This window comes from Daphnia pulicaria, chromosome 6, assembly GCF_021234035.1.
Source record: "Daphnia pulicaria isolate SC F1-1A chromosome 6, SC_F0-13Bv2, whole genome shotgun sequence".
Classification (NCBI taxonomy): Eukaryota; Metazoa; Arthropoda; class Branchiopoda; order Diplostraca; family Daphniidae; genus Daphnia; species Daphnia pulicaria.
The window spans coordinates 7,626,477-7,652,643 of NC_060918.1; the positions used below are offsets into that span (position 1 = coordinate 7,626,477).

General features: G+C 37.8%; 65 pseudogenes; all 65 read left to right on the plus strand.

Annotated features, from left to right (window-relative positions):
• The first annotated feature begins 73 nt into the window (after window positions 1–73).
• On the plus strand, window positions 74–192 carry LOC124346613 (annotated as a pseudogene).
• A 282-nt stretch (window positions 193–474) lies between these two features.
• LOC124346614 lies at window positions 475–593 on the plus strand (annotated as a pseudogene).
• A 283-nt stretch (window positions 594–876) lies between these two features.
• Window positions 877–995, plus strand: LOC124346615 (annotated as a pseudogene).
• A 282-nt stretch (window positions 996–1,277) lies between these two features.
• On the plus strand, window positions 1,278–1,396 carry LOC124346616 (annotated as a pseudogene).
• Window positions 1,397–1,679: 283 nt separating this feature from the next.
• Window positions 1,680–1,798, plus strand: LOC124346617 (annotated as a pseudogene).
• Window positions 1,799–2,081: 283 nt separating this feature from the next.
• Window positions 2,082–2,200, plus strand: LOC124344691 (annotated as a pseudogene).
• Window positions 2,201–2,484: 284 nt separating this feature from the next.
• Window positions 2,485–2,603, plus strand: LOC124346618 (annotated as a pseudogene).
• A 282-nt stretch (window positions 2,604–2,885) lies between these two features.
• LOC124346620 lies at window positions 2,886–3,004 on the plus strand (annotated as a pseudogene).
• A 283-nt stretch (window positions 3,005–3,287) lies between these two features.
• Window positions 3,288–3,406, plus strand: LOC124346621 (annotated as a pseudogene).
• A 284-nt stretch (window positions 3,407–3,690) lies between these two features.
• LOC124346622 lies at window positions 3,691–3,809 on the plus strand (annotated as a pseudogene).
• Window positions 3,810–4,092: 283 nt separating this feature from the next.
• Window positions 4,093–4,211, plus strand: LOC124345302 (annotated as a pseudogene).
• A 284-nt stretch (window positions 4,212–4,495) lies between these two features.
• Window positions 4,496–4,614, plus strand: LOC124346623 (annotated as a pseudogene).
• A 284-nt stretch (window positions 4,615–4,898) lies between these two features.
• On the plus strand, window positions 4,899–5,017 carry LOC124345326 (annotated as a pseudogene).
• Window positions 5,018–5,301: 284 nt separating this feature from the next.
• Window positions 5,302–5,420, plus strand: LOC124346625 (annotated as a pseudogene).
• Window positions 5,421–5,704: 284 nt separating this feature from the next.
• Window positions 5,705–5,823, plus strand: LOC124345303 (annotated as a pseudogene).
• A 284-nt stretch (window positions 5,824–6,107) lies between these two features.
• LOC124345304 lies at window positions 6,108–6,226 on the plus strand (annotated as a pseudogene).
• A 284-nt stretch (window positions 6,227–6,510) lies between these two features.
• LOC124344693 lies at window positions 6,511–6,629 on the plus strand (annotated as a pseudogene).
• Window positions 6,630–6,913: 284 nt separating this feature from the next.
• LOC124346626 lies at window positions 6,914–7,032 on the plus strand (annotated as a pseudogene).
• Window positions 7,033–7,314: 282 nt separating this feature from the next.
• LOC124346627 lies at window positions 7,315–7,433 on the plus strand (annotated as a pseudogene).
• A 283-nt stretch (window positions 7,434–7,716) lies between these two features.
• LOC124346628 lies at window positions 7,717–7,835 on the plus strand (annotated as a pseudogene).
• A 282-nt stretch (window positions 7,836–8,117) lies between these two features.
• LOC124346629 lies at window positions 8,118–8,236 on the plus strand (annotated as a pseudogene).
• Window positions 8,237–8,519: 283 nt separating this feature from the next.
• On the plus strand, window positions 8,520–8,638 carry LOC124346630 (annotated as a pseudogene).
• Window positions 8,639–8,921: 283 nt separating this feature from the next.
• LOC124344694 lies at window positions 8,922–9,040 on the plus strand (annotated as a pseudogene).
• Window positions 9,041–9,324: 284 nt separating this feature from the next.
• On the plus strand, window positions 9,325–9,443 carry LOC124346631 (annotated as a pseudogene).
• Window positions 9,444–9,725: 282 nt separating this feature from the next.
• Window positions 9,726–9,844, plus strand: LOC124346632 (annotated as a pseudogene).
• A 283-nt stretch (window positions 9,845–10,127) lies between these two features.
• LOC124344695 lies at window positions 10,128–10,246 on the plus strand (annotated as a pseudogene).
• A 284-nt stretch (window positions 10,247–10,530) lies between these two features.
• Window positions 10,531–10,649, plus strand: LOC124346633 (annotated as a pseudogene).
• Window positions 10,650–10,932: 283 nt separating this feature from the next.
• Window positions 10,933–11,051, plus strand: LOC124346634 (annotated as a pseudogene).
• A 282-nt stretch (window positions 11,052–11,333) lies between these two features.
• Window positions 11,334–11,452, plus strand: LOC124346636 (annotated as a pseudogene).
• Window positions 11,453–11,735: 283 nt separating this feature from the next.
• LOC124346637 lies at window positions 11,736–11,854 on the plus strand (annotated as a pseudogene).
• Window positions 11,855–12,136: 282 nt separating this feature from the next.
• Window positions 12,137–12,255, plus strand: LOC124346638 (annotated as a pseudogene).
• A 283-nt stretch (window positions 12,256–12,538) lies between these two features.
• On the plus strand, window positions 12,539–12,657 carry LOC124346639 (annotated as a pseudogene).
• A 283-nt stretch (window positions 12,658–12,940) lies between these two features.
• On the plus strand, window positions 12,941–13,059 carry LOC124345825 (annotated as a pseudogene).
• A 284-nt stretch (window positions 13,060–13,343) lies between these two features.
• LOC124344794 lies at window positions 13,344–13,462 on the plus strand (annotated as a pseudogene).
• A 284-nt stretch (window positions 13,463–13,746) lies between these two features.
• Window positions 13,747–13,865, plus strand: LOC124346640 (annotated as a pseudogene).
• A 282-nt stretch (window positions 13,866–14,147) lies between these two features.
• Window positions 14,148–14,266, plus strand: LOC124346641 (annotated as a pseudogene).
• Window positions 14,267–14,549: 283 nt separating this feature from the next.
• Window positions 14,550–14,668, plus strand: LOC124346642 (annotated as a pseudogene).
• Window positions 14,669–14,951: 283 nt separating this feature from the next.
• On the plus strand, window positions 14,952–15,070 carry LOC124345826 (annotated as a pseudogene).
• A 284-nt stretch (window positions 15,071–15,354) lies between these two features.
• LOC124344795 lies at window positions 15,355–15,473 on the plus strand (annotated as a pseudogene).
• Window positions 15,474–15,757: 284 nt separating this feature from the next.
• LOC124344799 lies at window positions 15,758–15,876 on the plus strand (annotated as a pseudogene).
• A 284-nt stretch (window positions 15,877–16,160) lies between these two features.
• Window positions 16,161–16,279, plus strand: LOC124346643 (annotated as a pseudogene).
• A 283-nt stretch (window positions 16,280–16,562) lies between these two features.
• Window positions 16,563–16,681, plus strand: LOC124345327 (annotated as a pseudogene).
• A 284-nt stretch (window positions 16,682–16,965) lies between these two features.
• Window positions 16,966–17,084, plus strand: LOC124344800 (annotated as a pseudogene).
• A 283-nt stretch (window positions 17,085–17,367) lies between these two features.
• LOC124344737 lies at window positions 17,368–17,486 on the plus strand (annotated as a pseudogene).
• A 283-nt stretch (window positions 17,487–17,769) lies between these two features.
• LOC124344801 lies at window positions 17,770–17,888 on the plus strand (annotated as a pseudogene).
• Window positions 17,889–18,171: 283 nt separating this feature from the next.
• LOC124344738 lies at window positions 18,172–18,290 on the plus strand (annotated as a pseudogene).
• Window positions 18,291–18,573: 283 nt separating this feature from the next.
• Window positions 18,574–18,692, plus strand: LOC124346644 (annotated as a pseudogene).
• Window positions 18,693–18,975: 283 nt separating this feature from the next.
• Window positions 18,976–19,094, plus strand: LOC124345460 (annotated as a pseudogene).
• Window positions 19,095–19,378: 284 nt separating this feature from the next.
• On the plus strand, window positions 19,379–19,497 carry LOC124344803 (annotated as a pseudogene).
• A 283-nt stretch (window positions 19,498–19,780) lies between these two features.
• LOC124344739 lies at window positions 19,781–19,899 on the plus strand (annotated as a pseudogene).
• Window positions 19,900–20,182: 283 nt separating this feature from the next.
• On the plus strand, window positions 20,183–20,301 carry LOC124344804 (annotated as a pseudogene).
• Window positions 20,302–20,584: 283 nt separating this feature from the next.
• On the plus strand, window positions 20,585–20,703 carry LOC124344740 (annotated as a pseudogene).
• A 283-nt stretch (window positions 20,704–20,986) lies between these two features.
• LOC124346645 lies at window positions 20,987–21,105 on the plus strand (annotated as a pseudogene).
• A 283-nt stretch (window positions 21,106–21,388) lies between these two features.
• Window positions 21,389–21,507, plus strand: LOC124345461 (annotated as a pseudogene).
• Window positions 21,508–21,791: 284 nt separating this feature from the next.
• LOC124344805 lies at window positions 21,792–21,910 on the plus strand (annotated as a pseudogene).
• A 283-nt stretch (window positions 21,911–22,193) lies between these two features.
• On the plus strand, window positions 22,194–22,312 carry LOC124344741 (annotated as a pseudogene).
• Window positions 22,313–22,595: 283 nt separating this feature from the next.
• LOC124344806 lies at window positions 22,596–22,714 on the plus strand (annotated as a pseudogene).
• Window positions 22,715–22,997: 283 nt separating this feature from the next.
• LOC124344742 lies at window positions 22,998–23,116 on the plus strand (annotated as a pseudogene).
• A 283-nt stretch (window positions 23,117–23,399) lies between these two features.
• Window positions 23,400–23,518, plus strand: LOC124346647 (annotated as a pseudogene).
• Window positions 23,519–23,801: 283 nt separating this feature from the next.
• LOC124345462 lies at window positions 23,802–23,920 on the plus strand (annotated as a pseudogene).
• A 284-nt stretch (window positions 23,921–24,204) lies between these two features.
• LOC124344807 lies at window positions 24,205–24,323 on the plus strand (annotated as a pseudogene).
• A 283-nt stretch (window positions 24,324–24,606) lies between these two features.
• On the plus strand, window positions 24,607–24,725 carry LOC124344813 (annotated as a pseudogene).
• Window positions 24,726–25,008: 283 nt separating this feature from the next.
• Window positions 25,009–25,127, plus strand: LOC124346648 (annotated as a pseudogene).
• A 282-nt stretch (window positions 25,128–25,409) lies between these two features.
• Window positions 25,410–25,528, plus strand: LOC124346649 (annotated as a pseudogene).
• Window positions 25,529–25,811: 283 nt separating this feature from the next.
• Window positions 25,812–25,930, plus strand: LOC124344743 (annotated as a pseudogene).
• The last annotated feature ends 237 nt before the right edge of the window (window positions 25,931–26,167 follow it).

Sequence of the window (26,167 nt, forward strand, 5' to 3'; positions counted from 1 at the left end):
AACATTTCAATCACTTTGAAGTGATTTTCTATTCATCCATTGGGACAGGGAGGGTAAATTTTAATTTTTTAATGTCAACGGCCATATCACGTAGAACGCACCTGGTCTCGTCAGCTCCCAGAAGTTAAGTTACGTCGAGTCCCGTTAGTACTTGGAAGGGTGACCGCTTGGGAATACGGGATGTCGTTGGCGATGAATAGTTTGTTTACAATAACAAATTTTTTGAAATTTTTTTCAATCACGATGGTTACCAGTCCAAATTCGTAGATCAAAAATTTCAATGACAAAGGGATAGCTTCAATTCATCTATAGGAATGATTCTGGATGAATTCCATTGAGAGTTTTTCAAAGTTGATCGCGTTTTTTTATTCGCGATGGTTACCAGTCCGAATTCAATGAACAAACATTTCAATCACTTTGAAGTGATTTTCTATTCATCCATTGGGACAGGGAGGGTAAATTTTAATTTTTAATGTCAACGGCCATATCACGTAGAACGCACCTGGTCTCGTCAGCTCCCAGAAGTTAAGTTACGTCGAGTCCCGTTAGTACTTGGAAGGGTGACCGCTTGGGAATACGGGATGTCGTTGGCGATGAATAGTTTGTTTACAATAACAAATTTCTTGAAATTTTTTTCAATCACGATGGTTACCAGTCCAAATTCGTAGATCAAAAATTTCAATGACAAAGGGATAGCTTCAATTCATCTATAGGAATGATTCTGGATGAATTCCATTGAGAGTTTTTCAAAGTTGATCGCGTTTTTTTATTCGCGATGGTTACCAGTCCGAATTCAATGAACAAACATTTCAATCACTTTGAAGTGATTTTCTATTCATCCATTGGGACAGGGAGGGTAAATTTTAATTTTTTAATGTCAACGGCCATATCACGTAGAACGCACCTGGTCTCGTCAGCTCCCAGAAGTTAAGTTACGTCGAGTCCCGTTAGTACTTGGAAGGGTGACCGCTTGGGAATACGGGATGTCGTTGGCGATGAATAGTTTGTTTACAATAACAAATTTTTTGAAATTTTTTTCAATCACGATGGTTACCAGTCCAAATTCGTAGATCAAAAATTTCAATGACAAAGGGATAGCTTCAATTCATCTATAGGAATGATTCTGGATGAATTCCATTGAGAGTTTTTCAAAGTTGATCGCGTTTTTTTATTCGCGATGGTTACCAGTCCGAATTCAATGAACAAACATTTCAATCACTTTGAAGTGATTTTCTATTCATCCATTGGGACAGGGAGGGTAAATTTTAATTTTTAATGTCAACGGCCATATCACGTAGAACGCACCTGGTCTCGTCAGCTCCCAGAAGTTAAGTTACGTCGAGTCCCGTTAGTACTTGGAAGGGTGACCGCTTGGGAATACGGGATGTCGTTGGCGATGAATAGTTTGTTTACAATAACAAATTTCTTGAAATTTTTTTCAATCACGATGGTTACCAGTCCAAATTCGTAGATCAAAAATTTCAATGACAAAGGGATAGCTTCAATTCATCTATAGGAATGATTCTGGATGAATTCCATTGAGAGTTTTTCAAAGTTGATCGCGTTTTTTTATTCGCGATGGTTACCAGTCCGAATTCAATGAACAAACATTTCAATCACTTTGAAGTGATTTTCTATTCATCCATTGGGACAGGGAGGGTAAATTTTAATTTTTTAATGTCAACGGCCATATCACGTAGAACGCACCTGGTCTCGTCAGCTCCCAGAAGTTAAGTTACGTCGAGTCCCGTTAGTACTTGGAAGGGTGACCGCTTGGGAATACGGGATGTCGTTGGCGATGAATAGTTTGTTTACAATAACAAATATATTGAAATTTTTTTCAATCACGATGGTTACCAGTCCAAATTCGTAGATCAAAAATTTCAATGACATAGGGATGGGTTCAATTCATCTATAGGAATGATTGTGGATGAATTCCATTGAGAGTTTTTCAAAGTTGATCGCGTTTTTTTATTCGCGATGGTTACCAGTCCGAATTCAATGAACAAACATTTCAATCACTTTGAAGTGATTTTCTATTCATCCATTGGGACAGGGAGGGTAAATTTTAATTTTTTAATGTCAACGGCCATATCACGTAGAACGCACCTGGTCTCGTCAGCTCCCAGAAGTTAAGTTACGTCGAGTTCCGTTAGTACTTGGAAGGGTGACCGCTTGGGAATACGGGATGTCGTTGGCGATGAATAGTTTGTTTACAATAACAAATTTTTTTAAATTTTTTTTCAATCACGATGGTTACCAGTCCAAATTCGTAGATCAAAAATTTCAATGACATAGGGATGGGTTCAATTCATCTATAGGAATGATTGTGGATGAATTCCATTGAGAGATTTTCAAAGTTGATCGCGTTTTTTTATTCGCGATGGTTACCAGTCCGAATTCAATGAACAAACATTTCAATCACTTTGAAGTGATTTTCTATTCATCCATTGGGACAGGGAGGGTAAATTTTAATTTTTTAATGTCAACGGCCATATCACGTAGAACGCACCTGGTCTCGTCAGCTCCCAGAAGTTAAGTTACGTCGAGTCCCGTTAGTACTTGGAAGGGTGACCGCTTGGGAATACGGGATGTCGTTGGCGATGAATAGTTTGTTTACAATAACAAATTTTTTGAAATTTTTTTCAATCACGATGGTTACCAGTCCAAATTCGTAGATCAAAAATTTCAATGACAAAGGGATAGCTTCAATTCATCTATAGGAATGATTCTGGATGAATTCCATTGAGAGTTTTTCAAAGTTGATCGCGTTTTTTTATTCGCGATGGTTACCAGTCCGAATTCAATGAACAAACATTTCAATCACTTTGAAGTGATTTTCTATTCATCCATTGGGACAGGGAGGGTAAATTTTAATTTTTAATGTCAACGGCCATATCACGTAGAACGCACCTGGTCTCGTCAGCTCCCAGAAGTTAAGTTACGTCGAGTCCCGTTAGTACTTGGAAGGGTGACCGCTTGGGAATACGGGATGTCGTTGGCGATGAATAGTTTGTTTACAATAACAAATTTCTTGAAATTTTTTTCAATCACGATGGTTACCAGTCCAAATTCGTAGATCAAAAATTTCAATGACAAAGGGATAGCTTCAATTCATCTATAGGAATGATTCTGGATGAATTCCATTGAGAGTTTTTCAAAGTTGATCGCGTTTTTTTATTCGCGATGGTTACCAGTACGAATTCAATGAACAAACATTTCAATCACTTTGAAGTGATTTTCTATTCATCCATTGGGACTGGGAGGGTAAATTTTCAATTTTGAATGTCAACGGCCATATCACGTAGAACGCACCTGGTCTCGTCAGCTCCCAGAAGTTAAGTTACGTCGAGTCCCGTTAGTACTTGGAAGGGTGACCGCTTGGGAATACGGGATGTCGTTGGCGATGAATAGTTTGTTTACAATAACAAATTTTTTGAAATTTTTTTTCAATCACGATGGTTACCAGTCCAAATTCTTAGATCAAAAATTTCAATGACATAGGGATGGGTTCAATTCATCTATAGGAATGATTGTGGATGAATTCCATTGAGAGTTTTTCAAAGTTGATCGGGTTTTTTTATTCGCGATGGTTACCAGTACGAATTCAATGAACAAACATTTCAATCACTTTGAAGTGATTTTCTATTCATCCATTGGGACTGGGAGGGTAAATTTTCATTTTTGAATGTCAACGGCCATATCACGTAGAACGCACCTGGTCTCGTCAGCTCCCAGAAGTTAAGTTACGTCGAGTCCCGTTAGTACTTGGAAGGGTGACCGCTTGGGAATACGGGATGTCGTTGGCGATGAATAGTTTGTTTACAATAACAAATTTTTTGAAATTTTTTTCAATCACGATGGTTACCAGTCCAAATTCGTAGATCAAAAATTTCAATGACAAAGGGATAGCTTCAATTCATCTATAGGAATGATTCTGGATGAATTCCATTGAGAGTTTTTCAAAGTTGATCGCGTTTTTTTATTCGCGATGGTTACCAGTCCGAATTCAATGAACAAACATTTCAATCACTTTGAAGTGATTTTCTATTCATCCATTGGGACAGGGAGGGTAAATTTTAATTTTTTAATGTCAACGGCCATATCACGTAGAACGCACCTGGTCTCGTCAGCTCCCAGAAGTTAAGTTACGTCGAGTCCCGTTAGTACTTGGAAGGGTGACCGCTTGGGAATACGGGATGTCTTTGGCGATGAATAGTTTGTTTACAATAACAAATTTTTTTAAATTTTTTTTCAATCACGATGGTTACCAGTCCAAATTCGTAGATCAAAAATTTCAATGACATAGGGATGGGTTCAATTCATCTATAGGAATGATTGTGGATGAATTCCATTGAGAGTTTTTCAAAGTTGATCGCGTTTTTTTATTCGCGATGGTTACCAGTCCGAATTCAATGAACAAACATTTCAATCACTTTGAAGTGATTTTCTATTCATCCATTGGGACAGGGAGGGTAAATTTTAATTTTTTAATGTCAACGGCCATATCACGTAGAACGCACCTGGTCTCGTCAGCTCCCAGAAGTTAAGTTACGTCGAGTCCCGTTAGTACTTGGAAGGGTGACCGCTTGGGAATACGGGATGTCGTTGGCGATGAATAGTTTGTTTACAATAACAAATTTTTTGAAATTTTTTGTCAATCACGATGGTTACCAGTCCAAATTCGTAGATCAAAAATTTCAATGACATAGGGATGGGTTCAATTCATCTATAGGAATGATTGTGGATGAATTCCATTGAGAGTTTTTCAAAGTTGATCGCGTTTTTTTATTCGCGATGGTTACCAGTCCGAATTCAATGAACAAACATTTCAATCACTTTGAAGTGATTTTCTATTCATCCATTGGGACAGGGAGGGTAAATTTTAATTTTTTAATGTCAACGGCCATATCACGTAGAACGCACCTGGTCTCGTCAGCTCCCAGAAGTTAAGTTACGTCGAGTCCCGTTAGTACTTGGAAGGGTGACCGCTTGGGAATACGATGTGTCGTTGGCGATGAATAGTTTGTTTTCAATAACAAATTTCTTGAAATTTTTTTTCAATCACGATGGTTACCAGTCCAAATTCGTAGATCAAAAATTTCAATGACACAGGGATAGGTTCAATTCATCTATAGGAATGATTCTGGATGAATTCCATTGAGAGTTTTTCAAAGTTGATCGCGTTTTTTTATTCGCGATGGTTACCAGTACGAATTCAATGAACAAACATTTCAATCACTTTGAAGTGATTTTCTATTCATCCATTGGGACTGGGAGGGTAAATTTTCAATTTTGAATGTCAACGGCCATATCACGTAGAACGCACCTGGTCTCGTCAGCTCCCAGAAGTTAAGTTACGTCGAGTCCCGTTAGTACTTGGAAGGGTGACCGCTTGGGAATACGGGATGTCGTTGGCGATGAATAGTTTGTTTACAATAACAAATTTTTTGAAATTTTTTTTCAATCACGATGGTTACCAGTCCAAATTCGTAGATCAAAAATTTCAATGACATAGGGATGGGTTCAATTCATCTATAGGAATGATTGTGGATGAATTCCATTGAGAGTTTTTCAAAGTTGATCGCGTTTTTTTATTCGCGATGGTTACCAGTCCGAATTCAATGAACAAACATTTCAATCACTTTGAAGTGATTTTCTATTCATCCATTGGGACAGGGAGGGTAAATTTTAATTTTTTAATGTCAACGGCCATATCACGTAGAACGCACCTGGTCTCGTCAGCTCCCAGAAGTTAAGTTACGTCGAGTCCCGTTAGTACTTGGAAGGGTGACCGCTTGGGAATACGGGATGTCTTTGGCGATGAATAGTTTGTTTACAATAACAAATTTTTTGAAATTTTTTTTCAATCACGATGGTTACCAGTCCAAATTCGTAGATCAAAAATTTCAATGACATAGGGATGGGTTCAATTCATCTATAGGAATGATTGTGGATGAATTCCATTGAGAGTTTTTCAAAGTTGATCGCGTTTTTTTATTCGCGATGGTTACCAGTCCGAATTCAATGAACAAACATTTCAATCACTTTGAAGTGATTTTCTATTCATCCATTGGGACAGGGAGGGTAAATTTTAATTTTTTAATGTCAACGGCCATATCACGTAGAACGCACCTGGTCTCGTCAGCTCCCAGAAGTTAAGTTACGTCGAGTCCCGTTAGTACTTGGAAGGGTGACCGCTTGGGAATACGGGATGTCTTTGGCGATGAATAGTTTGTTTACAATAACAAATTTTTTTAAATTTTTTTTCAATCACGATGGTTACCAGTCCAAATTCGTAGATCAAAAATTTCAATGACATAGGGATGGGTTCAATTCATCTATAGGAATGATTGTGGATGAATTCCATTGAGAGTTTTTCAAAGTTGATCGCGTTTTTTTATTCGCGATGGTTACCAGTCCGAATTCAATGAACAAACATTTCAATCACTTTGAAGTGATTTTCTATTCATCCATTGGGACAGGGAGGGTAAATTTTAATTTTTGAATGTCAACGGCCATATCACGTAGAACGCACCTGGTCTCGTCAGCTCCCAGAAGTTAAGTTACGTCGAGTTCCGTTAGTACTTGGAAGGGTGACCGCTTGGGAATACGGGATGTCGTTGGCGATGAATAGTTTGTTTACAATAACAAATTTTTTTAAATTTTTTTTCAATCACGATGGTTACCAGTCCAAATTCGTAGATCAAAAATTTCAATGACATAGGGATGGGTTCAATTCATCTATAGGAATGATTGTGGATGAATTCCATTGAGAGTTTTTCAAAGTTGATCGCGTTTTTTTATTCGCGATGGTTACCAGTCCGAATTCAATGAACAAACATTTCAATCACTTTGAAGTGATTTTCTATTCATCCATTGGGACAGGGAGGGTAAATTTTAATTTTTTAATGTCAACGGCCATATCACGTAGAACGCACCTGGTCTCGTCAGCTCCCAGAAGTTAAGTTACGTCGAGTCCCGTTAGTACTTGGAAGGGTGACCGCTTGGGAATACGGGATGTCGTTGGCGATGAATAGTTTGTTTACAATAACAAATTTTTTGAAATTTTTTTCAATCACGATGGTTACCAGTCCAAATTCGTAGATCAAAAATTTCAATGACAAAGGGATAGCTTCAATTCATCTATAGGAATGATTCTGGATGAATTCCATTGAGAGTTTTTCAAAGTTGATCGCGTTTTTTTATTCGCGATGGTTACCAGTCCGAATTCAATGAACAAACATTTCAATCACTTTGAAGTGATTTTCTATTCATCCATTGGGACAGGGAGGGTAAATTTTAATTTTTAATGTCAACGGCCATATCACGTAGAACGCACCTGGTCTCGTCAGCTCCCAGAAGTTAAGTTACGTCGAGTCCCGTTAGTACTTGGAAGGGTGACCGCTTGGGAATACGGGATGTCGTTGGCGATGAATAGTTTGTTTACAATAACAAATTTCTTGAAATTTTTTTCAATCACGATGGTTACCAGTCCAAATTCGTAGATCAAAAATTTCAATGACAAAGGGATAGCTTCAATTCATCTATAGGAATGATTCTGGATGAATTCCATTGAGAGTTTTTCAAAGTTGATCGCGTTTTTTTATTCGCGATGGTTACCAGTCCGAATTCAATGAACAAACATTTCAATCACTTTGAAGTGATTTTCTATTCATCCATTGGGACAGGGAGGGTAAATTTTAATTTTTTAATGTCAACGGCCATATCACGTAGAACGCACCTGGTCTCGTCAGCTCCCAGAAGTTAAGTTACGTCGAGTCCCGTTAGTACTTGGAAGGGTGACCGCTTGGGAATACGGGATGTCGTTGGCGATGAATAGTTTGTTTACAATAACAAATTTTTTGAAATTTTTTTCAATCACGATGGTTACCAGTCCAAATTCGTAGATCAAAAATTTCAATGACAAAGGGATAGCTTCAATTCATCTATAGGAATGATTCTGGATGAATTCCATTGAGAGTTTTTCAAAGTTGATCGCGTTTTTTTATTCGCGATGGTTACCAGTCCGAATTCAATGAACAAACATTTCAATCACTTTGAAGTGATTTTCTATTCATCCATTGGGACAGGGAGGGTAAATTTTAATTTTTAATGTCAACGGCCATATCACGTAGAACGCACCTGGTCTCGTCAGCTCCCAGAAGTTAAGTTACGTCGAGTCCCGTTAGTACTTGGAAGGGTGACCGCTTGGGAATACGGGATGTCGTTGGCGATGAATAGTTTGTTTACAATAACAAATTTCTTGAAATTTTTTTCAATCACGATGGTTACCAGTCCAAATTCGTAGATCAAAAATTTCAATGACAAAGGGATAGCTTCAATTCATCTATAGGAATGATTCTGGATGAATTCCATTGAGAGTTTTTCAAAGTTGATCGCGTTTTTTTATTCGCGATGGTTACCAGTCCGAATTCAATGAACAAACATTTCAATCACTTTGAAGTGATTTTCTATTCATCCATTGGGACAGGGAGGGTAAATTTTAATTTTTTAATGTCAACGGCCATATCACGTAGAACGCACCTGGTCTCGTCAGCTCCCAGAAGTTAAGTTACGTCGAGTCCCGTTAGTACTTGGAAGGGTGACCGCTTGGGAATACGGGATGTCGTTGGCGATGAATAGTTTGTTTACAATAACAAATATATTGAAATTTTTTTCAATCACGATGGTTACCAGTCCAAATTCGTAGATCAAAAATTTCAATGACATAGGGATGGGTTCAATTCATCTATAGGAATGATTGTGGATGAATTCCATTGAGAGTTTTTCAAAGTTGATCGCGTTTTTTTATTCGCGATGGTTACCAGTCCGAATTCAATGAACAAACATTTCAATCACTTTGAAGTGATTTTCTATTCATCCATTGGGACAGGGAGGGTAAATTTTAATTTTTTAATGTCAACGGCCATATCACGTAGAACGCACCTGGTCTCGTCAGCTCCCAGAAGTTAAGTTACGTCGAGTTCCGTTAGTACTTGGAAGGGTGACCGCTTGGGAATACGGGATGTCGTTGGCGATGAATAGTTTGTTTACAATAACAAATTTTTTTAAATTTTTTTTCAATCACGATGGTTACCAGTCCAAATTCGTAGATCAAAAATTTCAATGACATAGGGATGGGTTCAATTCATCTATAGGAATGATTGTGGATGAATTCCATTGAGAGATTTTCAAAGTTGATCGCGTTTTTTTATTCGCGATGGTTACCAGTCCGAATTCAATGAACAAACATTTCAATCACTTTGAAGTGATTTTCTATTCATCCATTGGGACAGGGAGGGTAAATTTTAATTTTTTAATGTCAACGGCCATATCACGTAGAACGCACCTGGTCTCGTCAGCTCCCAGAAGTTAAGTTACGTCGAGTCCCGTTAGTACTTGGAAGGGTGACCGCTTGGGAATACGGGATGTCGTTGGCGATGAATAGTTTGTTTACAATAACAAATTTTTTGAAATTTTTTTCAATCACGATGGTTACCAGTCCAAATTCGTAGATCAAAAATTTCAATGACAAAGGGATAGCTTCAATTCATCTATAGGAATGATTCTGGATGAATTCCATTGAGAGTTTTTCAAAGTTGATCGCGTTTTTTTATTCGCGATGGTTACCAGTCCGAATTCAATGAACAAACATTTCAATCACTTTGAAGTGATTTTCTATTCATCCATTGGGACAGGGAGGGTAAATTTTAATTTTTAATGTCAACGGCCATATCACGTAGAACGCACCTGGTCTCGTCAGCTCCCAGAAGTTAAGTTACGTCGAGTCCCGTTAGTACTTGGAAGGGTGACCGCTTGGGAATACGGGATGTCGTTGGCGATGAATAGTTTGTTTACAATAACAAATTTCTTGAAATTTTTTTCAATCACGATGGTTACCAGTCCAAATTCGTAGATCAAAAATTTCAATGACAAAGGGATAGCTTCAATTCATCTATAGGAATGATTCTGGATGAATTCCATTGAGAGTTTTTCAAAGTTGATCGCGTTTTTTTATTCGCGATGGTTACCAGTCCGAATTCAATGAACAAACATTTCAATCACTTTGAAGTGATTTTCTATTCATCCATTGGGACAGGGAGGGTAAATTTTAATTTTTGAATGTCAACGGCCATATCACGTAGAACGCACCTGGTCTCGTCAGCTCCCAGAAGTTAAGTTACGTCGAGTTCCGTTAGTACTTGGAAGGGTGACCGCTTGGGAATACGGGATGTCGTTGGCGATGAATAGTTTGTTTACAATAACAAATTTTTTTAAATTTTTTTTCAATCACGATGGTTACCAGTCCAAATTCGTAGATCAAAAATTTCAATGACATAGGGATGGGTTCAATTCATCTATAGGAATGATTGTGGATGAATTCCATTGAGAGTTTTTCAAAGTTGATCGCGTTTTTTTATTCGCGATGGTTACCAGTCCGAATTCAATGAACAAACATTTCAATCACTTTGAAGTGATTTTCTATTCATCCATTGGGACAGGGAGGGTAAATTTTAATTTTTTAATGTCAACGGCCATATCACGTAGAACGCACCTGGTCTCGTCAGCTCCCAGAAGTTAAGTTACGTCGAGTCCCGTTAGTACTTGGAAGGGTGACCGCTTGGGAATACGGGATGTCGTTGGCGATGAATAGTTTGTTTACAATAACAAATTTTTTGAAATTTTTTTCAATCACGATGGTTACCAGTCCAAATTCGTAGATCAAAAATTTCAATGACAAAGGGATAGCTTCAATTCATCTATAGGAATGATTCTGGATGAATTCCATTGAGAGTTTTTCAAAGTTGATCGCGTTTTTTTATTCGCGATGGTTACCAGTCCGAATTCAATGAACAAACATTTCAATCACTTTGAAGTGATTTTCTATTCATCCATTGGGACAGGGAGGGTAAATTTTAATTTTTTAATGTCAACGGCCATATCACGTAGAACGCACCTGGTCTCGTCAGCTCCCAGAAGTTAAGTTACGTCGAGTCCCGTTAGTACTTGGAAGGGTGACCGCTTGGGAATACGGGATGTCGTTGGCGATGAATAGTTTGTTTACAATAACAAATTTTTTGAAATTTTTTTCAATCACGATGGTTACCAGTCCAAATTCGTAGATCAAAAATTTCAATGACAAAGGGATAGCTTCAATTCATCTATAGGAATGATTCTGGATGAATTCCATTGAGAGTTTTTCAAAGTTGATCGCGTTTTTTTATTCGCGATGGTTACCAGTCCGAATTCAATGAACAAACATTTCAATCACTTTGAAGTGATTTTCTATTCATCCATTGGGACAGGGAGGGTAAATTTTAATTTTTAATGTCAACGGCCATATCACGTAGAACGCACCTGGTCTCGTCAGCTCCCAGAAGTTAAGTTACGTCGAGTCCCGTTAGTACTTGGAAGGGTGACCGCTTGGGAATACGGGATGTCGTTGGCGATGAATAGTTTGTTTACAATAACAAATTTCTTGAAATTTTTTTCAATCACGATGGTTACCAGTCCAAATTCGTAGATCAAAAATTTCAATGACAAAGGGATAGCTTCAATTCATCTATAGGAATGATTCTGGATGAATTCCATTGAGAGTTTTTCAAAGTTGATCGCGTTTTTTTATTCGCGATGGTTACCAGTCCGAATTCAATGAACAAACATTTCAATCACTTTGAAGTGATTTTCTATTCATCCATTGGGACAGGGAGGGTAAATTTTAATTTTTTAATGTCAACGGCCATATCACGTAGAACGCACCTGGTCTCGTCAGCTCCCAGAAGTTAAGTTACGTCGAGTCCCGTTAGTACTTGGAAGGGTGACCGCTTGGGAATACGGGATGTCGTTGGCGATGAATAGTTTGTTTACAATAACAAATTTTTTGAAATTTTTTTCAATCACGATGGTTACCAGTCCAAATTCGTAGATCAAAAATTTCAATGACAAAGGGATAGCTTCAATTCATCTATAGGAATGATTCTGGATGAATTCCATTGAGAGTTTTTCAAAGTTGATCGCGTTTTTTTATTCGCGATGGTTACCAGTCCGAATTCAATGAACAAACATTTCAATCACTTTGAAGTGATTTTCTATTCATCCATTGGGACAGGGAGGGTAAATTTTAATTTTTAATGTCAACGGCCATATCACGTAGAACGCACCTGGTCTCGTCAGCTCCCAGAAGTTAAGTTACGTCGAGTCCCGTTAGTACTTGGAAGGGTGACCGCTTGGGAATACGGGATGTCGTTGGCGATGAATAGTTTGTTTACAATAACAAATTTCTTGAAATTTTTTTCAATCACGATGGTTACCAGTCCAAATTCGTAGATCAAAAATTTCAATGACAAAGGGATAGCTTCAATTCATCTATAGGAATGATTCTGGATGAATTCCATTGAGAGTTTTTCAAAGTTGATCGCGTTTTTTTATTCGCGATGGTTACCAGTCCGAATTCAATGAACAAACATTTCAATCACTTTGAAGTGATTTTCTATTCATCCATTGGGACAGGGAGGGTAAATTTTAATTTTTTAATGTCAACGGCCATATCACGTAGAACGCACCTGGTCTCGTCAGCTCCCAGAAGTTAAGTTACGTCGAGTCCCGTTAGTACTTGGAAGGGTGACCGCTTGGGAATACGGGATGTCGTTGGCGATGAATAGTTTGTTTACAATAACAAATATATTGAAATTTTTTTCAATCACGATGGTTACCAGTCCAAATTCGTAGATCAAAAATTTCAATGACATAGGGATGGGTTCAATTCATCTATAGGAATGATTCTGGATGAATTCCATTGAGAGTTTTTCAAAGTTGATCGCGTTTTTTTATTCGCGATGGTTACCAGTCCGAATTCAATGAAAAAACATTTCAATCACTTTGAAGTGATTTTCTATTCATCCATTGGGACTGGGAGGGTAAATTTTCATTTTTGAATGTCAACGGCCATATCACGTAGAACGGACCTGGTCTCGTTAGCTCCCAGAAGTTAAGTTCCGTCGAGTCCCGTTAGTACTTGGAAGGGTGACCGCTTGGGAATACGGGATGTCGTTGGCGATGAATAGTTTGTTTTCAATAACAAATTTCTTTAAATTTTTTTTCAATCACGATGGTTACCAGTCCAAATTCGTAGATCAAAAATTTCAATGACACAGGGATAGGTTCAATTCATCTATAGGAATGATTCTGGATGAATTCCATTGAGAGTTTTTCAAAGTTGATCGCGTTTTTTTATTCGCGATGGTTACCAGTCCAAATTCAATGAACAAACATTTCAATCACTTTGAAGTGATTTTCTATTCATCCATTGGGACTGGGAGGGTAAATTTTCATTTTTGAATGTCAACGGCCATATCACGTAGAACGCACCTGGTCTCGTCAGCTCCTAGAAGTTAAGTTACGTCGAGTCCCGTTAGTACTTGGAAGGGTGACCGCTTGGGAATACGGGATGTCGTTGGCGATGAATAGTTTGTTTTCAATAACAATTTTCTTGAAATTTTTTTTCAATCACGATGGTTACCAGTCCAAATTCGTAGATCAAAAATTTCAATGACACAGGGATAGGTTCAATTCATCTATAGGAATGATTCTGGATGAATTCCATTGAGAGTTTTTCAAAGTTGATCGCGTTTTTTTATTCGCGATGGTTACCAGTACGAATTCAATGAACAAACATTTCAATCACTTTGAAGTGATTTTCTATTCATCCATTGGGACAGGGAGGGTAAATTTTAATTTTTTAATGTCAACGGCCATATCACGTAGAACGCACCTGGTCTCGTCAGCTCCCAGAAGTTAAGTTACGTCGAGTCCCGTTAGTACTTGGAAGGGTGACCGCTTGGGAATACGGGATGTCGTTGGCGATGAATAGTTTGTTTACAATAAAAAATTTTTTGAAATTTTTTTCAATCACGATGGTTACCAGTCCAAATTCGTAGATCAAAAATTTCAATGACAAAGGGATAGCTTCAATTCATCTATAGGAATGATTCTGGATGAATTCCATTGAGAGTTTTTCAAAGTTGATCGCGTTTTTTTATTCGCGATGGTTACCAGTCCGAATTCAATGAACAAACATTTCAATCACTTTGAAGTGATTTTCTATTCATCCATTGGGACAGGGAGGGTAAATTTTAATTTTTAATGTCAACGGCCATATCACGTAGAACGCACCTGGTCTCGTCAGCTCCCAGAAGTTAAGTTACGTCGAGTCCCGTTAGTACTTGGAAGGGTGACCGCTTGGGAATACGGGATGTCGTTGGCGATGAATAGTTTGTTTACAATAACAAATTTCTTGAAATTTTTTTCAATCACGATGGTTACCAGTCCAAATTCGTAGATCAAAAATTTCAATGACAAAGGGATAGCTTCAATTCATCTATAGGAATGATTCTGGATGAATTCCATTGAGAGTTTTTCAAAGTTGATCGCGTTTTTTTATTCGCGATGGTTACCAGTCCGAATTCAATGAACAAACATTTCAATCACTTTGAAGTGATTTTCTATTCATCCATTGGGACAGGGAGGGTAAATTTTAATTTTTTAATGTCAACGGCCATATCACGTAGAACGCACCTGGTCTCGTCAGCTCCCAGAAGTTAAGTTACGTCGAGTCCCGTTAGTACTTGGAAGGGTGACCGCTTGGGAATACGGGATGTCGTTGGCGATGAATAGTTTGTTTACAATAACAAATATATTGAAATTTTTTTCAATCACGATGGTTACCAGTCCAAATTCGTAGATCAAAAATTTCAATGACATAGGGATGGGTTCAATTCATCTATAGGAATGATTCTGGATGAATTCCATTGAGAGTTTTTCAAAGTTGATCGCGTTTTTTTATTCGCGATGGTTACCAGTCCGAATTCAATGAAAAAACATTTCAATCACTTTGAAGTGATTTTCTATTCATCCATTGGGACTGGGAGGGTAAATTTTCATTTTTGAATGTCAACGGCCATATCACGTAGAACGGACCTGGTCTCGTTAGCTCCCAGAAGTTAAGTTCCGTCGAGTCCCGTTAGTACTTGGAAGGGTGACCGCTTGGGAATACGGGATGTCGTTGGCGATGAATAGTTTGTTTTCAATAACAAATTTCTTTAAATTTTTTTTCAATCACGATGGTTACCAGTCCAAATTCGTAGATCAAAAATTTCAATGACACAGGGATAGGTTCAATTCATCTATAGGAATGATTCTGGATGAATTCCATTGAGAGTTTTTCAAAGTTGATCACGTTTTTTTATTCGCGATGGTTACCAGTCCAAATTCAATGAACAAACATTTCAATCACTTTGAAGTGATTTTCTATTCATCCATTGGGACTGGGAGGGTAAATTTTCATTTTTGAATGTCAACGGCCATATCACGTAGAACGCACCTGGTCTCGTCAGCTCCTAGAAGTTAAGTTACGTCGAGTCCCGTTAGTACTTGGAAGGGTGACCGCTTGGGAATACGGGATGTCGTTGGCGATGAATAGTTTGTTTTCAATAACAATTTTCTTGAAATTTTTTTTCAATCACGATGGTTACCAGTCCAAATTCGTAGATCAAAAATTTCAATGACACAGGGATAGGTTCAATTCATCTATAGGAATGATTCTGGATGAATTCCATTGAGAGTTTTTCAAAGTTGATCGCGTTTTTTTATTCGCGATGGTTACCAGTACGAATTCAATGAACAAACATTTCAATCACTTTGAAGTGATTTTCTATTCATCCATTGGGACTGGGAGGGTAAATTTTCAATTTTGAATGTCAACGGCCATATCACGTAGAACGCACCTGGTCTCGTCAGCTCCCAGAAGTTAAGTTACGTAAAGTCCCGTTAGTACTTGGAAGGGTGACCGCTTGGGAATACGGGATGTCGTTGGCGATGAATAGTTTGTTTACAATAACAAATTTTTTGAAAATTTTTTTCAATCACGATGGTTACCAGTCCAAATTCTTAGATCAAAAATTTCAATGACATAGGGATGGGTTCAATTCATCTATAAGAATGATTGTGGATGAATTCCATTGAGAGTTTTTCAAAGTTGATCGCGTTTTTTTATTCGCGATGGTTACCAGTCCGAATTCAATGAACAAACATTTCAATCACTTTGAAGTGATTTTCTATTCATCCATTGGGACAGGGAGGGTAAATTTTAATTTTTTAATGTCAACGGCCATATCACGTAGAACGCACCTGGTCTCGTCAGCTCCCAGAAGTTAAGTTACGTCGAGTCCCGTTAGTACTTGGAAGGGTGACCGCTTGGGAATACGGGATGTCGTTGGCGATGAATAGTTTGTTTACAATAACAAATTTTTTGAAATTTTTTTCAATCACGATGGTTACCAGTCCAAATTCGTAGATCAAAAATTTCAATGACAAAGGGATAGCTTCAATTCATCTATAGGAATGATTCTGGATGAATTCCATTGAGAGTTTTTCAAAGTTGATCGCGTTTTTTTATTCGCGATGGTTACCAGTCCAAATTCAATGAACAAACATTTCAATCACTTTGAAGTGATTTTCTATTCATCCATTGGGACTGGGAGGGTAAATTTTCATTTTTGAATGTCAACGGCCATATCACGTAGAACGCACCTGGTCTCGTCAGCTCCCAGAAGTTAAGTTACGTCGAGTCCCGTTAGTACTTGGAAGGGTGACCGCTTGGGAATACGATGTGTCGTTGGCGATGAATAATTTGTTTTCAATAACAAATTTCTTGAAATTTTTTTTCAATCACGATGGTTACCAGTCCAAATTCGTAGATCAAAAATTTCAATGACACAGGGATAGGTTCAATTCATCTATAGGAATGATTCTGGATGAATTCCATTGAGAGTTTTTCAAAGTTGATCGCGTTTTTTTATTCGCGATGGTTACCAGTACGAATTCAATGAACAAACATTTCAATCACTTTGAAGTTATTTTCTATTCATCCATTGGGACTGGGAGGGTAAATTTTCAATTTTGAATGTCAACGGCCATATCACGTAGAACGCACCTGGTCTCGTCAGCTCCCAGAAGTTAAGTTACGTAAAGTCCCGTTAGTACTTGGAAGGGTGACCGCTTGGGAATACGGGATGTCGTTGGCGATGAATAGTTTGTTTACAATAACAAATTTTTTGAAATTTTTTTCAATCACGATGGTTACCAGTCCAAATTCTTAGATCAAAAATTTCAATGACATAGGGATGGGTTCAATTCATCTATAGGAATGATTGTGGATGAATTCCATTGAGAGTTTTTCAAAGTTGATCGCGTTTTTTTATTCGCGATGGTTACCAGTCCGAATTCAATGAACAAACATTTCAATCACTTTGAAGTGATTTTCTATTCATCCATTGGGACAGGGAGGGTAAATTTTAATTTTTTAATGTCAACGGCCGTATCACGTAGAACGCACCTGGTCTCGTCAGCTCCCAGAAGTTAAGTTACGTCGAGTCCCGTTAGTACTTGGAAGGGTGACCGCTTGGGAATACGGGATGTCGTTGGCGATGAATAGTTTGTTTACAATAACAAATTTTTTTAAATTTTTTTCAATCACGATGGTTACCAGTCCAAATTCGTAGATCAAAAATTTCAATGACAAAGGGATAGCTTCAATTCATCTATAGGAATGATTCTGGATGAATTCCATTGAGAGTTTTTCAAAGTTGATCGCGTTTTTTTATTCGCGATGGTTACCAGTACGAATTCAATGAACAAACATTTCAATCACTTTGAAGTGATTTTCTATTCATCCATTGGGACTGGGAGGGTAAATTTTCAATTTTGAATGTCAACGGCCATATCACGTAGAACGCACCTGGTCTCGTCAGCTCCCAGAAGTTAAGTTACGTAAAGTCCCGTTAGTACTTGGAAGGGTGACCGCTTGGGAATACGGGATGTCGTTGGCGATGAATAGTTTGTTTACAATAACAAATTTTTTGAAATTTTTTTCAATCACGATGGTTACCAGTCCAAATTCTTAGATCAAAAATTTCAATGACATAGGGATGGGTTCAATTCATCTATAGGAATGATTGTGGATGAATTCCATTGAGAGTTTTTCAAAGTTGATCGCGTTTTTTTATTCGCGATGGTTACCAGTCCGAATTCAATGAACAAACATTTCAATCACTTTGAAGTGATTTTCTATTCATCCATTGGGACAGGGAGGGTAAATTTTAATTTTTTAATGTCAACGGCCGTATCACGTAGAACGCACCTGGTCTCGTCAGCTCCCAGAAGTTAAGTTACGTCGAGTCCCGTTAGTACTTGGAAGGGTGACCGCTTGGGAATACGGGATGTCGTTGGCGATGAATAGTTTGTTTACAATAACAAATTTTTTTAAATTTTTTTCAATCACGATGGTTACCAGTCCAAATTCGTAGATCAAAAATTTCAATGACAAAGGGATAGCTTCAATTCATCTATAGGAATGATTCTGGATGAATTCCATTGAGAGTTTTTCAAAGTTGATCGCGTTTTTTTATTCGCGATGGTTACCAGTCCGAATTCAATGAACAAACATTTCAATCACTTTGAAGTGATTTTCTATTCATCCATTGGGACAGGGAGGGTAAATTTTAATTTTTTAATGTCAACGGCCATATCACGTAGAACGCACCTGGTCTCGTCAGCTCCCAGAAGTTAAGTTACGTCGAGTCCCGTTAGTACTTGGAAGGGTGACCGCTTGGGAATACGGGATGTCGTTGGCGATGAATAGTTTGTTTACAATAACAAATTTTTTGAAATTTTTTTCAATCACGATGGTTACCAGTCCAAATTCGTAGATCAAAAATTTCAATGACAAAGGGATAGCTTCAATTCATCTATAGGAATGATTGTGGATGAATTCCATTGAGAGTTTTTCAAAGTTGATCGCGTTTTTTTATTCGCGATGGTTACCAGTCCAAATTCAATGAACAAACATTTCAATCACTTTGAAGTGATTTTCTATTCATCCATTGGGACTGGGAGGGTAAATTTTCATTTTTGAATGTCAACGGCCATATCACGTAGAACGCACCTGGTCTCGTCAGCTCCCAGAAGTTAAGTTACGTCGAGTCCCGTTAGTACTTGGAAGGGTGACCGCTTGGGAATACGATGTGTTGTTGGCGATGAATAATTTGTTTTCAATAACAAATTTCTTGAAATTTTTTTTCAATCACGATGGTTACCAGTCCAAATTCGTAGATCAAAAATTTCAATGACACAGGGATAGGTTCAATTCATCTATAGGAATGATTCTGGATGAATTCCATTGAGAGTTTTTCAAAGTTGATCGCGTTTTTTTATTCGCGATGGTTACCAGTACGAATTCAATGAACAAACATTTCAATCACTTTGAAGTGATTTTCTATTCATCCATTGGGACTGGGAGGGTAAATTTTCAATTTTGAATGTCAACGGCCATATCACGTAGAACGCACCTGGTCTCGTCAGCTCCCAGAAGTTAAGTTACGTAAAGTCCCGTTAGTACTTGGAAGGGTGACCGCTTGGGAATACGGGATGTCGTTGGCGATGAATAGTTTGTTTACAATAACAAATTTTTTGAAATTTTTTTCAATCACGATGGTTACCAGTCCAAATTCTTAGATCAAAAATTTCAATGACATAGGGATGGGTTCAATTCATCTATAGGAATGATTGTGGATGAATTCCATTGAGAGTTTTTCAAAGTTGATCGCGTTTTTTTATTCGCGATGGTTACCAGTCCGAATTCAATGAACAAACATTTCAATCACTTTGAAGTGATTTTCTATTCATCCATTGGGACAGGGAGGGTAAATTTTAATTTTTTAATGTCAACGGCCGTATCACGTAGAACGCACCTGGTCTCGTCAGCTCCCAGAAGTTAAGTTACGTCGAGTCCCGTTAGTACTTGGAAGGGTGACCGCTTGGGAATACGGGATGTCGTTGGCGATGAATAGTTTGTTTACAATAACAAATTTTTTTAAATTTTTTTCAATCACGATGGTTACCAGTCCAAATTCGTAGATCAAAAATTTCAATGACAAAGGGATAGCTTCAATTCATCTATAGGAATGATTCTGGATGAATTCCATTGAGAGTTTTTCAAAGTTGATCGCGTTTTTTTATTCGCGATGGTTACCAGTACGAATTCAATGAACAAACATTTCAATCACTTTGAAGTGATTTTCTATTCATCCATTGGGACTGGGAGGGTAAATTTTCAATTTTGAATGTCAACGGCCATATCACGTAGAACGCACCTGGTCTCGTCAGCTCCCAGAAGTTAAGTTACGTAAAGTCCCGTTAGTACTTGGAAGGGTGACCGCTTGGGAATACGGGATGTCGTTGGCGATGAATAGTTTGTTTACAATAACAAATTTTTTGAAATTTTTTTCAATCACGATGGTTACCAGTCCAAATTCTTAGATCAAAAATTTCAATGACATAGGGATGGGTTCAATTCATCTATAGGAATGATTGTGGATGAATTCCATTGAGAGTTTTTCAAAGTTGATCGCGTTTTTTTATTCGCGATGGTTACCAGTCCGAATTCAATGAACAAACATTTCAATCACTTTGAAGTGATTTTCTATTCATCCATTGGGACAGGGAGGGTAAATTTTAATTTTTTAATGTCAACGGCCGTATCACGTAGAACGCACCTGGTCTCGTCAGCTCCCAGAAGTTAAGTTACGTCGAGTCCCGTTAGTACTTGGAAGGGTGACCGCTTGGGAATACGGGATGTCGTTGGCGATGAATAGTTTGTTTACAATAACAAATTTTTTTAAATTTTTTTCAATCACGATGGTTACCAGTCCAAATTCGTAGATCAAAAATTTCAATGACAAAGGGATAGCTTCAATTCATCTATAGGAATGATTCTGGATGAATTCCATTGAGAGTTTTTCAAAGTTGATCGCGTTTTTTTATTCGCGATGGTTACCAGTCCGAATTCAATGAACAAACATTTCAATCACTTTGAAGTGATTTTCTATTCATCCATTGGGACAGGGAGGGTAAATTTTAATTTTTTAATGTCAACGGCCATATCACGTAGAACGCACCTGGTCTCGTCAGCTCCCAGAAGTTAAGTTACGTCGAGTCCCGTTAGTACTTGGAAGGGTGACCGCTTGGGAATACGGGATGTCGTTGGCGATGAATAGTTTGTTTACAATAACAAATTTTTTGAAATTTTTTTCAATCACGATGGTTACCAGTCCAAATTCGTAGATCAAAAATTTCAATGACAAAGGGATAGCTTCAATTCATCTATAGGAATGATTGTGGATGAATTCCATTGAGAGTTTTTCAAAGTTGATCGCGTTTTTTTATTCGCGATGGTTACCAGTCCAAATTCAATGAACAAACATTTCAATCACTTTGAAGTGATTTTCTATTCATCCATTGGGACTGGGAGGGTAAATTTTCATTTTTGAATGTCAACGGCCATATCACGTAGAACGCACCTGGTCTCGTCAGCTCCCAGAAGTTAAGTTACGTCGAGTCCCGTTAGTACTTGGAAGGGTGACCGCTTGGGAATACGATGTGTTGTTGGCGATGAATAATTTGTTTTCAATAACAAATTTCTTGAAATTTTTTTTCAATCACGATGGTTACCAGTCCAAATTCGTAGATCAAAAATTTCAATGACACAGGGATAGGTTCAATTCATCTATAGGAATGATTCTGGATGAATTCCATTGAGAGTTTTTCAAAGTTGATCGCGTTTTTTTATTCGCGATGGTTACCAGTACGAATTCAATGAACAAACATTTCAATCACTTTGAAGTGATTTTCTATTCATCCATTGGGACTGGGAGGGTAAATTTTCAATTTTGAATGTCAACGGCCATATCACGTAGAACGCACCTGGTCTCGTCAGCTCCCAGAAGTTAAGTTACGTAAAGTCCCGTTAGTACTTGGAAGGGTGACCGCTTGGGAATACGGGATGTCGTTGGCGATGAATAGTTTGTTTACAATAACAAATTTTTTGAAATTTTTTTCAATCACGATGGTTACCAGTCCAAATTCTTAGATCAAAAATTTCAATGACATAGGGATGGGTTCAATTCATCTATAGGAATGATTGTGGATGAATTCCATTGAGAGTTTTTCAAAGTTGATCGCGTTTTTTTATTCGCGATGGTTACCAGTCCGAATTCAATGAACAAACATTTCAATCACTTTGAAGTGATTTTCTATTCATCCATTGGGACAGGGAGGGTAAATTTTAATTTTTTAATGTCAACGGCCGTATCACGTAGAACGCACCTGGTCTCGTCAGCTCCCAGAAGTTAAGTTACGTCGAGTCCCGTTAGTACTTGGAAGGGTGACCGCTTGGGAATACGGGATGTCGTTGGCGATGAATAGTTTGTTTACAATAACAAATTTTTTTAAATTTTTTTCAATCACGATGGTTACCAGTCCAAATTCGTAGATCAAAAATTTCAATGACAAAGGGATAGCTTCAATTCATCTATAGGAATGATTCTGGATGAATTCCATTGAGAGTTTTTCAAAGTTGATCGCGTTTTTTTATTCGCGATGGTTACCAGTACGAATTCAATGAACAAACATTTCAATCACTTTGAAGTGATTTTCTATTCATCCATTGGGACTGGGAGGGTAAATTTTCAATTTTGAATGTCAACGGCCATATCACGTAGAACGCACCTGGTCTCGTCAGCTCCCAGAAGTTAAGTTACGTAAAGTCCCGTTAGTACTTGGAAGGGTGACCGCTTGGGAATACGGGATGTCGTTGGCGATGAATAGTTTGTTTACAATAACAAATTTTTTGAAATTTTTTTCAATCACGATGGTTACCAGTCCAAATTCTTAGATCAAAAATTTCAATGACATAGGGATGGGTTCAATTCATCTATAGGAATGATTGTGGATGAATTCCATTGAGAGTTTTTCAAAGTTGATCGCGTTTTTTTATTCGCGATGGTTACCAGTCCGAATTCAATGAACAAACATTTCAATCACTTTGAAGTGATTTTCTATTCATCCATTGGGACAGGGAGGGTAAATTTTAATTTTTTAATGTCAACGGCCGTATCACGTAGAACGCACCTGGTCTCGTCAGCTCCCAGAAGTTAAGTTACGTCGAGTCCCGTTAGTACTTGGAAGGGTGACCGCTTGGGAATACGGGATGTCGTTGGCGATGAATAGTTTGTTTACAATAACAAATTTTTTTAAATTTTTTTCAATCACGATGGTTACCAGTCCAAATTCGTAGATCAAAAATTTCAATGACAAAGGGATAGCTTCAATTCATCTATAGGAATGATTCTGGATGAATTCCATTGAGAGTTTTTCAAAGTTGATCGCGTTTTTTTATTCGCGATGGTTACCAGTCCGAATTCAATGAACAAACATTTCAATCACTTTGAAGTGATTTTCTATTCATCCATTGGGACAGGGAGGGTAAATTTTAATTTTTTAATGTCAACGGCCATATCACGTAGAACGCACCTGGTCTCGTCAGCTCCCAGAAGTTAAGTTACGTCGAGTCCCGTTAGTACTTGGAAGGGTGACCGCTTGGGAATACGGGATGTCGTTGGCGATGAATAGTTTGTTTACAATAACAAATTTTTTGAAATTTTTTTCAATCACGATGGTTACCAGTCCAAATTCGTAGATCAAAAATTTCAATGACAAAGGGATAGCTTCAATTCATCTATAGGAATGATTGTGGATGAATTCCATTGAGAGTTTTTCAAAGTTGATCGCGTTTTTTTATTCGCGATGGTTACCAGTCCAAATTCAATGAACAAACATTTCAATCACTTTGAAGTGATTTTCTATTCATCCATTGGGACTGGGAGGGTAAATTTTCATTTTTGAATGTCAACGGCCATATCACGTAGAACGCACCTGGTCTCGTCAGCTCCCAGAAGTTAAGTTACGTCGAGTCCCGTTAGTACTTGGAAGGGTGACCGCTTGGGAATACGATGTGTTGTTGGCGATGAATAATTTGTTTTCAATAACAAATTTCTTGAAATTTTTTTTCAATCACGATGGTTACCAGTCCAAATTCGTAGATCAAAAATTTCAATGACACAGGGATAGGTTCAATTCATCTATAGGAATGATTCTGGATGAATTCCATTGAGAGTTTTTCAAAGTTGATCGCGTTTTTTTATTCGCGATGGTTACCAGTACGAATTCAATGAACAAACATTTCAATCACTTTGAAGTGATTTTCTATTCATCCATTGGGACTGGGAGGGTAAATTTTCAATTTTGAATGTCAACGGCCATATCACGTAGAACGCACCTGGTCTCGTCAGCTCCCAGAAGTTAAGTTACGTAAAGTCCCGTTAGTACTTGGAAGGGTGACCGCTTGGGAATACGGGATGTCGTTGGCGATGAATAGTTTGTTTACAATAACAAATTTTTTGAAATTTTTTTCAATCACGATGGTTACCAGTCCAAATTCTTAGATCAAAAATTTCAATGACATAGGGATGGGTTCAATTCATCTATAGGAATGATTGTGGATGAATTCCATTGAGAGTTTTTCAAAGTTGATCGCGTTTTTTTATTCGCGATGGTTACCAGTCCGAATTCAATGAACAAACATTTCAATCACTTTGAAGTGATTTTCTATTCATCCATTGGGACAGGGAGGGTAAATTTTAATTTTTTAATGTCAACGGCCGTATCACGTAGAACGCACCTGGTCTCGTCAGCTCCCAGAAGTTAAGTTACGTCGAGTCCCATTAGTACTTGGAAGGGTGACCGCTTGGGAATACGGGATGTCGTTGGCGATGAATAGTTTGTTTACAATAACAAATTTTTTTAAATTTTTTTCAATCACGATGGTTACCAGTCCAAATTCGTAGATCAAAAATTTCAATGACAAAGGGATAGCTTCAATTCATCTATAGGAATGATTCTGGATGAATTCCATTGAGAGTTTTTCAAAGTTGATCGCGTTTTTTTATTCGCGATGGTTACCAGTCCGAATTCAATGAACAAACATTTCAATCACTTTGAAGTGATTTTCTATTCATCCATTGGGACAGGGAGGGTAAATTTTAATTTTTGAATGTCAACGGCCATATCACGTAGAACGCACCTGGTCTCGTCAGCTCCCAGAAGTTAAGTTACGTCGAGTCCCGTTAGTACTTGGAAGGGTGACCGCTTGGGAATACGGGATGTCGTTGGCGATGAATAGTTTGTTTACAATAACAAATTTTTTTAAATTTTTTTCAATCACGATGGTTACCAGTCCAAATTCGTAGATCAAAAATTTCAATGACAAAGGGATAGCTTCAATTCATCTATAGGAATGATTCATGATGAATTCCATTGAGAGTTTTTCAAAGTTGATCGCGTTTTTTTATTCGCGATGGTTACCAGTCCGAATTCAATGAACAAACATTTCAATCACTTTGAAGTGATTTTCTATTCATCCATTGGGACAGGGAGGGTAAATTTTAATTTTTAATGTCAACGGCCATATCACGTAGAACGCACCTGGTCTCGTCAGCTCCCAGAAGTTAAGTTACGTCGAGTCCCGTTAGTACTTGGAAGGGTGACCGCTTGGGAATACGGGATGTCGTTGGCGATGAATAGTTTGTTTACAATAACAAATTTATTGAAATTTTTTTCAATCACGATGGTTACCAGTCCAAATTCGTAGATCAAAAATTTCAATGACATAGGGATGGGTTCAATTCATCTATAGGAATGATTGTGGATGAATTCCATTGAGAGTTTTTCAAAGTTGATCGCGTTTTTTTATTCGCGATGGTTACCAGTCCGAATTCAATGAACAAACATTTCAATCACTTTGAAGTGATTTTCTATTCATCCATTGGGACAGGGAGGGTAAATTTTAATTTTTTAATGTCAACGGCCGTATCACGTAGAACGCACCTGGTCTCGTCAGCTCCCAGAAGTTAAGTTACGTCGAGTCCCGTTAGTACTTGGAAGGGTGACCGCTTGGGAATACGGGATGTCGTTGGCGATGAATAGTTTGTTTACAATAACAAATTTTTTTAAATTTTTTTCAATCACGATGGTTACCAGTCCAAATTCGTAGATCAAAAATTTCAATGACAAAGGGATAGCTTCAATTCATCTATAGGAATGATTCTGGATGAATTCCATTGAGAGTTTTTCAAAGTTGATCGCGTTTTTTTATTCGCGATGGTTACCAGTCCGAATTCAATGAACAAACATTTCAATCACTTTGAAGTGATTT